Genomic DNA, 11,209 nt, shown 5'->3' on the forward strand with positions numbered 1-11,209 from the left:
CCTCTGGGAGGGCAGTTTCACCGGCAGGATCATTGTGCCGGAGCTCTAGATTGGTTCCGCTCATGTTTCGCCTCGTGGCGGCGGCGAAACCACGAAAAAGCTCCACCTTGATTTTTTTCCAGACGAAACCCTTCATATAGTAGAAGAGGGGGGCAAGTGGGCTAGCAGGCTGCCCACAAGCCCTCATGGCGCGGCCTGGGGGGGGTGGCTGCGCCGTGCAGGCTTGTGGCCATCCTGTGGCGCCCCTCTCGCGCTTCTTCGGCCCAGTATTTTTTATAAATTCGTAAAAAAATCCTCATTGATTTTTACGGCGTTTGGAGTTGCGCAGAATAGGTATCTCAACTTTGCTCCACTTTCAAGCCAGAATTCCAGCAGACGACATTCTCCCTCTTCATGTCAACCTTGCAAAATAACATAGAAAAGGCATAAGAATTGTATTGTGAAGTGAAATAACAGCCCAAGAAGCGATAAATATCAACATGAAAACATGATGCAAAATGGACGTATCAGTGTCCTCGTGGGATGCGGTGACCGTGCGCCAATGCGCGTATGCATCCTTCGGCCGCATCCTATCCGTCATGGCCTGTATGTCCATATATTCATATTTATCAATGTTTTAAACATGTTTGCACATTCAAATATCAATGGTCTCCAATAAATGCTGTCAATCTATGCTGCCAAGCATGCTTGGAAAGCCTTTATCGGTGTTGATCGCCAACAACCTTTCTGTGTCACTCGCATTTGGCTGCCTCAAGTACTCAGGGCCAAACACCGCTACCACGGCCTTGCATAAGTTGTACATTGACAGCAGACATGTGGACTCACTCATGCGCACGTACTCAGCCACAAGATCGCCTGGAATTCCATATGCAAGCATGCAACTGGTGGCGGTGCATTTCTTATAAAAGGAGAATCCAAGCTTGCCAAGGTCATTAGTTTTGCACTCAAAGAATGGGACATGCTGAACCACTGCCTCATGGATGCGATTGAATACATGCCTTGACATATGAAAATGGAGACGGAATTTCTCCGGTTTGAAGAGTGCGGTATTCTCAAAGTAATCAACATAGAGCAAGGCGTGGCCTCTCTCTCTCTTGTGGTTCAGGTTGGGCGCACGGCCAGGCACTGACCCCTGTACCGAGGCCACTGCCTTTGAATGTGGTCATGAACGACCAGTGCAGACACCATAAGTTCTTCGTCATCCGAGGACCAATCATCCGATGAACAAATGAAGTGGTTGAAGAACAATTCATCTCCACTGTCATACCTTTGTGGGCAAGTGTTAAACACCTTGCGGTCGTGATGGCGAAGAGGCCGCGAATCACCTCGGGGCAGCGGGGGCGGATGGCGGCCGACTACAGGTGGCGGCCATGGTGAGACGTGGTTTTGGTATGAACGGTCGGGGGGCGAGCAGCGAGGAGGTGGCCGGATAATAATGGCGGCGCTGGCGGCGGGGTTGGGCGGGGAGGGGCTGGTGGAGGCTTGAGGGGGGGAATGAATCGGCAGAGTCCCCAACAGGCGGGCCAGGGAAGGACAAGGGCGTGTGTCCCGCCCGTCCGTGCGTTGTCCGTTTCTCCCCAATCATCGCGCAATTTTGGGTTGGGGATTGGTTGAAAACGCACGAAAAATGGACATTTGTCTATTTGGGGCCGCGCGTTGGGCAACGCTATTCGTCTGTTTTACATCAAACGAAGCCACTCGCACCGGATGGGGCCATGCGCTGGAGTTGGCCTTAGTGCCCAGGAGTGTCGTGATAGAAAGGCGAGAGCTAGGCGTATCCTACGGGATTCAGGGAATCGAGTGTGATGTTGGGAGAGGATGCATAGATGAGCGGAGGAAATCTTGAGCAGAATTCCATGTGAGATTGATTCGCATCTTGAGGGGAAAGATCTAGTCCATGATAGCAATGGCAAGGAATGCCAAATTCCATGGGTGTCATATTCCGGGATTATGCTACAATAATCCCTGTAGTTATGCTACAATAACCTCACCCTAATGTGCCATGTCATCAAGTTAACTAAGCCAAATTTCCATGTGATAAAAATCATGTTGGGGAACGTAGTAATTTCAAAAAAAATCCTACGCCATGCAAGGATCTATCTATGGACAAAACCAACAACGAGAGAGGTTCTAGAGCATCTTCATACCTTTGAAGATCGCTAAGCGGAAGCGTTACTATGAACGCGGTTGATGGAGTCGTACTCGCGGTGATTCACATCGCGGTGGATTCCGATCTATGTGTCGAACCACGGCACCTCCGTGTTCAACACACGTACAGCCCGATGACGTCTCCTCCTTCTTGATCCAGCAACAAGAGAGGATAAGTTGAGGGAGAGCTCCGGCAGCACGACGACGTGGTGGCAGTGGAGCTATGTGGTTCTCCGGCAGGACTTCGCCAAGCGCTGCGGAGGAGGTAGAAGAGAAAGGTAGGATTGCGCCTTGGGAGAGATCAATTGTGTGTCTCAAAAGGGCCAAAACCTCAAGTATATATAGGAGGAGGGAGAGGGAGGGCTGCCTTGGCCCCTCCTCTAAGGAGGAGAGGTTCGGCCGAACTAGGGGACGAGTCCACCTCCCACAAGGGAGGTGGATCCCTTCCTTTTAAACCCCTTTTGCCTTATCTCCTTTATCCCTAGCCGCATGGGCCTTTATGGAAGGCCTTGGCCAGCCCAATAAGGGCTGGTCCACCTCCTCTAACAGCCCATGAACTCCTTTGGTCATCACGTCCCTCCCCGGGATCCTCCGGCACCCTCCACGCACTCCCGGTACACTACTGATGAGCCCGAAACTTTTCTGGTGACCAAAACAGGACTTCCTATACATCAATCTTTACCTCCGGACCATTCCGGAGCTGCTCATGACATCCCGGATCTCATCTGGGATTCCAAACAACTTCGGTAACCACATGCTATTCACTTTACAACTCTAGCGTCATTGAACCTTAAGTGTGTAGACCCTACGGGCTCGGGAGACATGCATACATGACCGAGACATCTCTCCGACCAATAGCCAACAACGGGATCTGGATATCCATATTGGTTCCCACATGTTTCACGATGATCTCATCGGATGAACCACGATGTCAAGGATTCAATCAACCCCGTATGTAATTTCCTTTGTCTACTGGTATGATACTTGCCCGAGATTTGATCGCCGGTATCCCCATACCTTGTTCAATCTCGTTACCGTCAAGTCTCTTTACTCGTTCCGTAACACATCATACCGTGACTAACTCCTTAGTCACAATGAGCTCATTATGATGATGAATTACCGAGTGGGCCCACAGATACTTCTCTGTCACACGGAGTGACAAATCTGAGTCTCGATTCGTACAACCTAACAGACACTTCCGGAGATACCCGTAGTGCACCTTAAATCACCGAGTTATGTTGTGACGTTTGGTACACCCAAAGAACTCATACGGTATCTGGGAGTTGCACAATCTCATGGTCTAAGGAAATGATACTTGATATTAGAAAAGCTTTAGCAGACGAACAACACGATCTAGTGATATGCTTAGGATTGGGTCTTGTCCATCACATCATTCCCCAATGATGTGATCCCATTATCAATGATATCCAATGTCTATGATCAGGAAACCATGATCATCTATTGATCAATGAGCTAGCCAACTAGAGGCTCACTAGGGACACATTGTGGTCTATATATTCACACATGTATTACAATTTCCGGTAAATACAATTATAGTATGAATAATATACAATTATCATGAACTAAAAATATAATAATAAGCACTTTGTTATTCCCTCTAGGGCATATTTCCAACAGTCAACCACTTGCACTAGAGTCAATAATCTAGTTACATTGTGATGAATCGAACACCCATAGATTTTTGGTGCTGATCACGTTTTGCCCGTGGAAGAGGTTTAGTCAACGTGTGTGCGACATTCAGATCCGTATGTACTTTACAAATATCTATCTCTCCATCCTGGATGTATCCACGAATGGAGTTGAAGAGGCGCTTGATGTGCTCGGTCTTCTTGTGAAACCTGGGCTCCTTTGCAATGGCAATAGCTCCAGTGTTGTCAAACAACAGAGTCATCAGGACCGACGCACTTGGAATCACTCCTAGGTTGGTGATGAACTCCTTCATCCAGACTCCTTCCTGTGCTGCTTCCGAAGCAGCGATGTAGTCCGCTTCACATGTAGATGCCGCCACGACACTTTGCTTGCAACTGCACCAGCTAACTGGCCGATTATTCAAAATATACACGTATCCGGTCTGTGACTTGGAGTCATCCAGATCTGTGTTGAAGCTAGCATCAACATAACCCTTTACGATGAGTTCTTCGGCACCTCCATAAACGAGAAACATATCTTTAGTCCTTTTCAGGTACTTTAGGATATTCTTGACCGCTGTCTAGTGATCCACTCCTGGATCACTCTGGTACCTCCCTACCAAACCTATGGCAAGGTTCACATCAGGTCTGGTACACAACATGGCATACATAATAGAGCCTATGGCCGAAGCATAGGGGATGATACTCATCTTCTCTATATCTTCTGCCATGATCGGTCGTTGAGTCGCACTCCACCTCACACCTTGTAATACAGGCAAGAACCCCTTCTTAGCCTTCTCCATATTGAACTTCTTCAATATCTTGTCAAGGTATGTGCTTTGTAAAGACCTATGCGGCGTCTAGATCTATCTCTATAGATCTTGATGCCTAATATGTAAGCAACTTCTCCAAGGTCCTTCATTGAAAAACTCTTATTCAAATAGGCCCTTATGCTTTCCAATAGTTCTATATAATTTCCCATCAACAATATGTCATCCACATATAATATGAGAAATGCTACAGGGCTCCCACTCACTTTCTTCTAAATACAAGCTTCTCCATAAGTCTGTATAAACCCAAACGCTTTGATCACCTCATCAAAGAGAATGTTTCAACTCCGAGATGCTTGCACCAGCCCATAGATGGAGCACTGGAGCTTGCATACCTTGTTAGCATTGCTAGGATCGACAAAACCTTCCGGTTGTATCATATACAATTCTTCTTTAAGATAATCGTTCAGGAATGCTGTTTTGACGTCCATTTGCTAGATTTCATAATCATAAAATGTGGCAATTGCTAACATGATTCTTACCAACTTCAACATCGCTACGGGTGAGAAGGTCTCTTCGTAGTCAATCCCTTGAACTTGTCGATAACCCTTAGTGACAAGTCGAGCCTTATAGATGGTCACATTACCATCCGCCTCAGTCTTCTTCTTGAAGATCCATTTATTTTCTATGGCTCGCTGATCATCGGGCAAGTCCACCAAAGTCCATACATTGTTCTCATACATGGATCCTATCTCAGATTTCATGGCCTCGAGCCATTTTTTGGAATCCGGGTCCGCCGTCGCTTCCTCATAGTTCGAAGGTTCACTGTTGTCTAACAACATGATTTCCATGACAGGGTTGCCGTACCACTCTGGTGCGGAACGTACCCTTGTCGACCTTCGTGGTTCAATAGAAACTTGATCCGAAGTGTCAGGATCATCATCATTCACTTCATCTCTAGCCCGTGCAGGCGCCTCAGAAACATTTTCTTGTACTATGCTACTCTCCGGTTCGAGAGGAGGTACAATTACCTCATCAAGTTCTATTTTCCTCCCACTTACTTCTTTCGAGAGAAACTCTTTATCTAGAAAGGATCTGTTCCTAGCGACAAAGATCTTGCCTTCGGATCTAAGATAGAATGTGTAGCCAATAGTTTCCTTAGGGTATCCTATGAAGACACATTTTTCCGCTTTGGGTTCGAGCTTCTCTGGTTGAAGTTTCTTCACATAAGCATCGCAACCCCAAACTTTCAGAAACGACAACTTAGGTTTCTTGTCAAAGCATAATTCATACAGTGTCGTCTCAACGGATTTAGACAATGCCATATTTAAAGTGAATGCGGCTATTTCCAATGCATAGCCCCAACATGAAAGCGGTAAATCGATAAGAGACATCATAGATCATACCGTATCCAATAGAGTGCGATTACGACATTCAGACAGGCCGTTACGCTGCGGTGTGCCAGGCGGCGTGAGTTGTGAAACAATTCCACATTTCCTTAGGTGCGTGACAAACTCGTGACTTAAATATTCTCCTCCACGATCGGATCGTAAGAACTTTATTTTCTTGTCACATTGATTCTCCACCTCATTCTGAAATTCCTTGAACTTTTCAAAGGTTTCAGACTTGTGCTTCATTAAGTAGACATACCCATATCTACTCAAATCATGAGTGAGGGTGAGAACAAAATGATAGCCTCTGCGAGCTTCGACGCTCATTGGACCGCATACATCGGTATGTATTATTTCCAATAAGTTGGTCGCTTGCTCCATTATTCCATAGAATGGTGTCTTGGTCATCTTGCCCATGAGGCACGGTTCGCATGTGTCAAATGATTCAAAATCAAGTGACTCCAAAAGTCCATCAGCATGGAGTTTCTTCATGTGTTTTACGCCGATATGACCAAGGCGACAATGCCACAAGTATGTGGGACTATCATTATCAACCTTCCGTCTTTTAGCACTCACACTATGAATATGTGTATCATCACGATCGAGATTCATTAGGAATAAACCATTAACCAGCGGGGCATGACCAAAAAACATACCACTCATATAAATAGAACAACCATTATTCTCAGATTTAAATGAGTAGCCATCTTGCATCAAGCGAGATCCCAATACAATGTTCATGCTTAAAGCTGGTACTAAATAACAATTATTAAGGTTTATAACTAATCCCGAAGGTATATGTAGAGGTAGCGTGCCGACGGCGATCACATCGACCTTGGAACCATTTCCGACGTGCATCGTCACCTCGTCCTTCGTCAACCCACGCTTGTTCCGCAGTTCCTGCCTAGAGTTGCAAAAGTGAGCAAGAACACCGGTATCAAATACCCAGGAGCTACTACGAGCGCTCGTAAGGTACACATCAATAACAAGTATATCACATATACCTTTGACGTTGCCGGCCTTCTTGTCCGCTAAGTACTTGGGGCAATTCCGCTTCTAGTGATCGGTTCCCTTGCAGTAATAGCACTCAGTCTCAGGCTTGGGTCCTTTCTTTGACTTCTTCCCAGCAATTGGCTTACCGGACGCGGCAACTGATTTGCCATCTTTCTTGAAGCTTTTCTTACCCTTGCCCTTCTTAAAACTGGTGGTCTTATTGACCATCAACACTTGATGCTCTTTCTTGATTTCTACCTCCGAAGATTTCAACATTGAATACAACACGGAAATAGTCCTTTCCATCCCTTGCATGTTGTAATTCATCACAAATCCTTTATAGCTAGGTGGAAGCGATTGGAGGATTCTGTCAATGACCGCATCATCCGGAAGTTCAACACCCAGCTGAGTCAAGTGGTTGTGCAACCCAGACATTCTGAGTATGTGCTCACTGAAAGAACTATTCTCCTCCATCTAACAGCTCAACAAGTTGTCGGAGACTTCATATCTCTCGACCTAGGCATGAGCTTGAAAAACAGTTTTAGCTCCTCGAACATCTCATATGCCCCGTGTTGCTCAAAACGCCTTTGGAGCCCCGGTTCTAAACTATATAGCATGCTGCACTGAACGAGAGAGTAGTCAGCACTCCGCGACTGCCACACGTTCCTAGCGTCCTGGTCTGCCGCAGGAACGGGAGGATTACCTAGCGGTGCAGTAAGGACATATGCCTTCCTGGAAGCCATGAGGATGAGCTTTAAGTTACGAGCCGAGTCCGCATAGTTGCTCCCATAATCTTTCAGCTTGGTTTTCTCTAGGAACGCGTTGAAGTTGAATGGGACTTTTGCGTTGGCCATTGGATCTAAAATATTTGTAAAGACAATTTTAGACTAAGTTCATGATAATTAAGTTCATCTAATCAAATTACTAATGAACTCCGACTTACATCGACATCCCTCTAGACATCCAAGTGATACATGATCCACATCGACTAGCCCGTGTCCGATCATCACGTGAGACGGACTATTCATTAATGGTGAGCATCTCTATGTTGATCGTATCAACCATACGACTCATGTTCGACCTTTCGGTCTCCCATATTGGAGGCCATGTCTGTACATGCTTGGCTCGTCGAGTCAACCTAAGTGTTCTACGTGTGTAAAGTGGCTTACACCCATTGTATGCGAACGTTAGAATCTATCACACCTGATCAACACGTGGTGCTTCGAAACAACGAACCTTCGCAATAGTGCACACTTAGGGGAATACATATCTCGAAACTTTAACGAGAGATCATCTTATCTTTGCTACCGTCGTTCTAAGCAATAAGATGTAAAACATTATAAACATCACATGCAATAATACAGTGACATGATATGGCCAATGTCATCTTGCTCCTTCGATCACCATCTTCGGGGCACCATGATCATCATCGTCGCCGGCATGACACCATGATCTCCCACTACAAGAAATATGCTAATACACAGTGCTATATTTTCGTCGCTACATCATCACGGTTTTTAATTTACGACGATCTTACGACAAAAACTAAGCGTCGAAAACGAACCGTCAAAAACTGACAGCAACGACGTTTTGATCGAAATCGTCATAACTTTTACGATGATTCCTGGATCGTCGTAACCTTTACGACGATCCTAAATCATCGTTGGCAATCTAACATAGTCCTACGTGGAAAAATTACGACGAAATCAAAACGTCATGGTTGAAATTAGCCCAACCCATTTCAATTGATCACATGGGCTGGTTTTATTTTTTGGGCTTTTTCTTATTGGGCTTATTTTTGGGCCTTAGCCTATTTACACCCACTTCTAGTATTTTTTTCGATTTTTTTTGTATCATTATTATTTGGGCCCTTGCCTTTTAGTGCCCAAATACATTTGGTCCAGTTTCAGTTTTGGCCTTCTTTCATTTTTGAATTCAGCAACTTTTTGTTCCACAACTTGGTTTCATTTTATTTGTTGGGCCTTTTCAACCCAATTATTTGTCCAGTATTAAATCCAACACTATTTCATATTCAAATCAAGAAAACTCCAAGTCGAATTAAAATCATCCATCTTATAACATCACGTAATACATCTCCTAGATTTACATAACACAATAAAACATCTCTTGAATACATTTCCTTACACATGAATATAGCAAGAACGAACATAATTGCACAATAAAACAATGGCACATGTGCTACTGTCCCAAGAGTAGACTTCATTCCACTCTACTATGAGACATGCATGAGATGCGACAACTTGTCAACCTACAAGAACATTACACCGCACATGAATCAATCAAAAGGAAAGAAATATAAAAAATATTAGAAATAAAAAGAATTGTGTTCATCCTAAAGTTGATGTTAAAAATCCTGAGATATAAATTCTGGAGTATAATTAGTCCAACCTAAACTGGTCACTGAAACTGAAAATTAAACTTCAAACTATCTAAGATTGTTCCGGGAAAATCTGGACAAAGAAAATGCAGACAAGAAAATTCAATATCTTCTTGGTATTTTCGCTTTACTGGAGGAATTTAGGCACTGACACAAGAAGAAGTCAATGACACAATAATTAGCAGACATGTAAGATAATACAAAACAAGCTACTCCACATTACTGTGATAACCAAGTGCAAACCAGGGTGTAAGAACATGACCGTGAGCTTTGATCTTAGAAAAATACATTTTAACAAGAAGATTACCGTGAGCCTTGATCTTAGAAAAATACATTTTAACAAGAAGATTACCGTTAACAACAATACTATCCAAGTGTGCAGCAAAGTGTAAGAACAGTACCGTGAGATATAAAATTTACAGTTGAGCGGAACTAAAAATACAAAGAAACTATATGATATAGTCATAGTTATAAAGAAACTACAGTACAACAGTTCAGTAGCGTGTGAACTGAAAAAGGCACAATGGCTGGACATGAGCCGAGATGAGCAAGGATCTATTGCGAACTAAACATTGTCCTAGTGCAACTGAAGAACGAAACGGTGGCTGGACACTGAGATTGACCGATCAGCTTTTTCATGCAGTAACATGAATACTCAAACATATGTATAGTGTACTAATCAACATGTCAACGGTGATGTATGTGTAGAACGCTATTGAACAACCAAGCGAAGAACGCTAATGACATTTGAGGGGCACACATCACATGGCTGTCAGATTAATGCTAATGAAATGAATCCCCCTTTCCCCTTTCCCCTTTCCACTTTCACCAAGTAGAGTAATTTCCAGAGAGGAAAAGTAAAATCCACAGGGCAAGCATGAGATTGCGCATCCATCCCCTTGAATAGACTCAAAAGGAACTCACCATTCACCATCCTCTCGTCTTGCTCGGGATTGGGACTGTCACACTCGTGATCTATGCCTAGCATTGCCACGCGTACGCCAGAGAGGGGTCGATCGGACGTGATGGACCAGCGGGGTTGGGCTCCTTGAGGGACGAGGAGGTCTCGGCCGGCCGGAATCGGGGGAGATGGAGCAGGAGACGTGGGTCAGGGTGGCGGCGGAAGAGATGAGACGCCAACAAACAATTGGAGGGCTGCAGCCATCGCTGGTCTGGGAGCGCCGGCTTGATCTGGGGCCCATCCATGAGGGTGTGAGCGGCGGTGGCGGTAGCCACACTTGCGAGCTCGAACTCTCTTCGGGGAAGGCGTTTCCTTGCAGGAAAAATAGAAGAGAGGGAGAGAGCTGAGTGATGGGAGAGAGAGATGCAGTAGAGAAGAGAGGGCGTGATGGGCTGGCCTCGGCCTGTAGTGCTCCGGCGTCAGGGCTGGTTGAGCGAGCAGATCGGATGGTGGGGTCAACCAGCGGTGAGGTGGAGGCTCCCGTCTGCCGCATGAGGAAACACTTGTAGAATCTGCTGAGAGGGAATGGACGAGCGGGGCGAGGGGATCACGCGGGTGTATTGGATGCCTGCGGCAGCCGCTGGAATTGGCCGGGATAGACCGTCGTGGGTGGCGGCACCGCGGCGGCGAGGATTCGTGGGGGGCTCACGAGAGGGGAGGGGTTGTGGGTGTGACCGTGTGACCGGATCTTGGCGGGGTGTGAGTGGTACGGGCGCAAGGTGGCGGTGGGTGGCGGAGGAGGGCTCGCGGTGAAGGGAGGGGCTGGGAGAGAGGAGGAGCGCATGGGGGAGGCCATGGACGGCGGGGAGCTCCGCAGGAGGGAGGTGGCGGCGGCGATCTGGAAGGGGGGAGGTGGCGGCTGTGATCTGGAAGGGAGGAGGAGTGGTGTGCGGGGGGAG

The sequence above is a fragment of the Hordeum vulgare genome, chromosome 1H (assembly GCF_904849725.1).
Source record: "Hordeum vulgare subsp. vulgare chromosome 1H, MorexV3_pseudomolecules_assembly, whole genome shotgun sequence".
NCBI lineage: Eukaryota > Viridiplantae > Streptophyta > Magnoliopsida > Poales > Poaceae > Hordeum > Hordeum vulgare.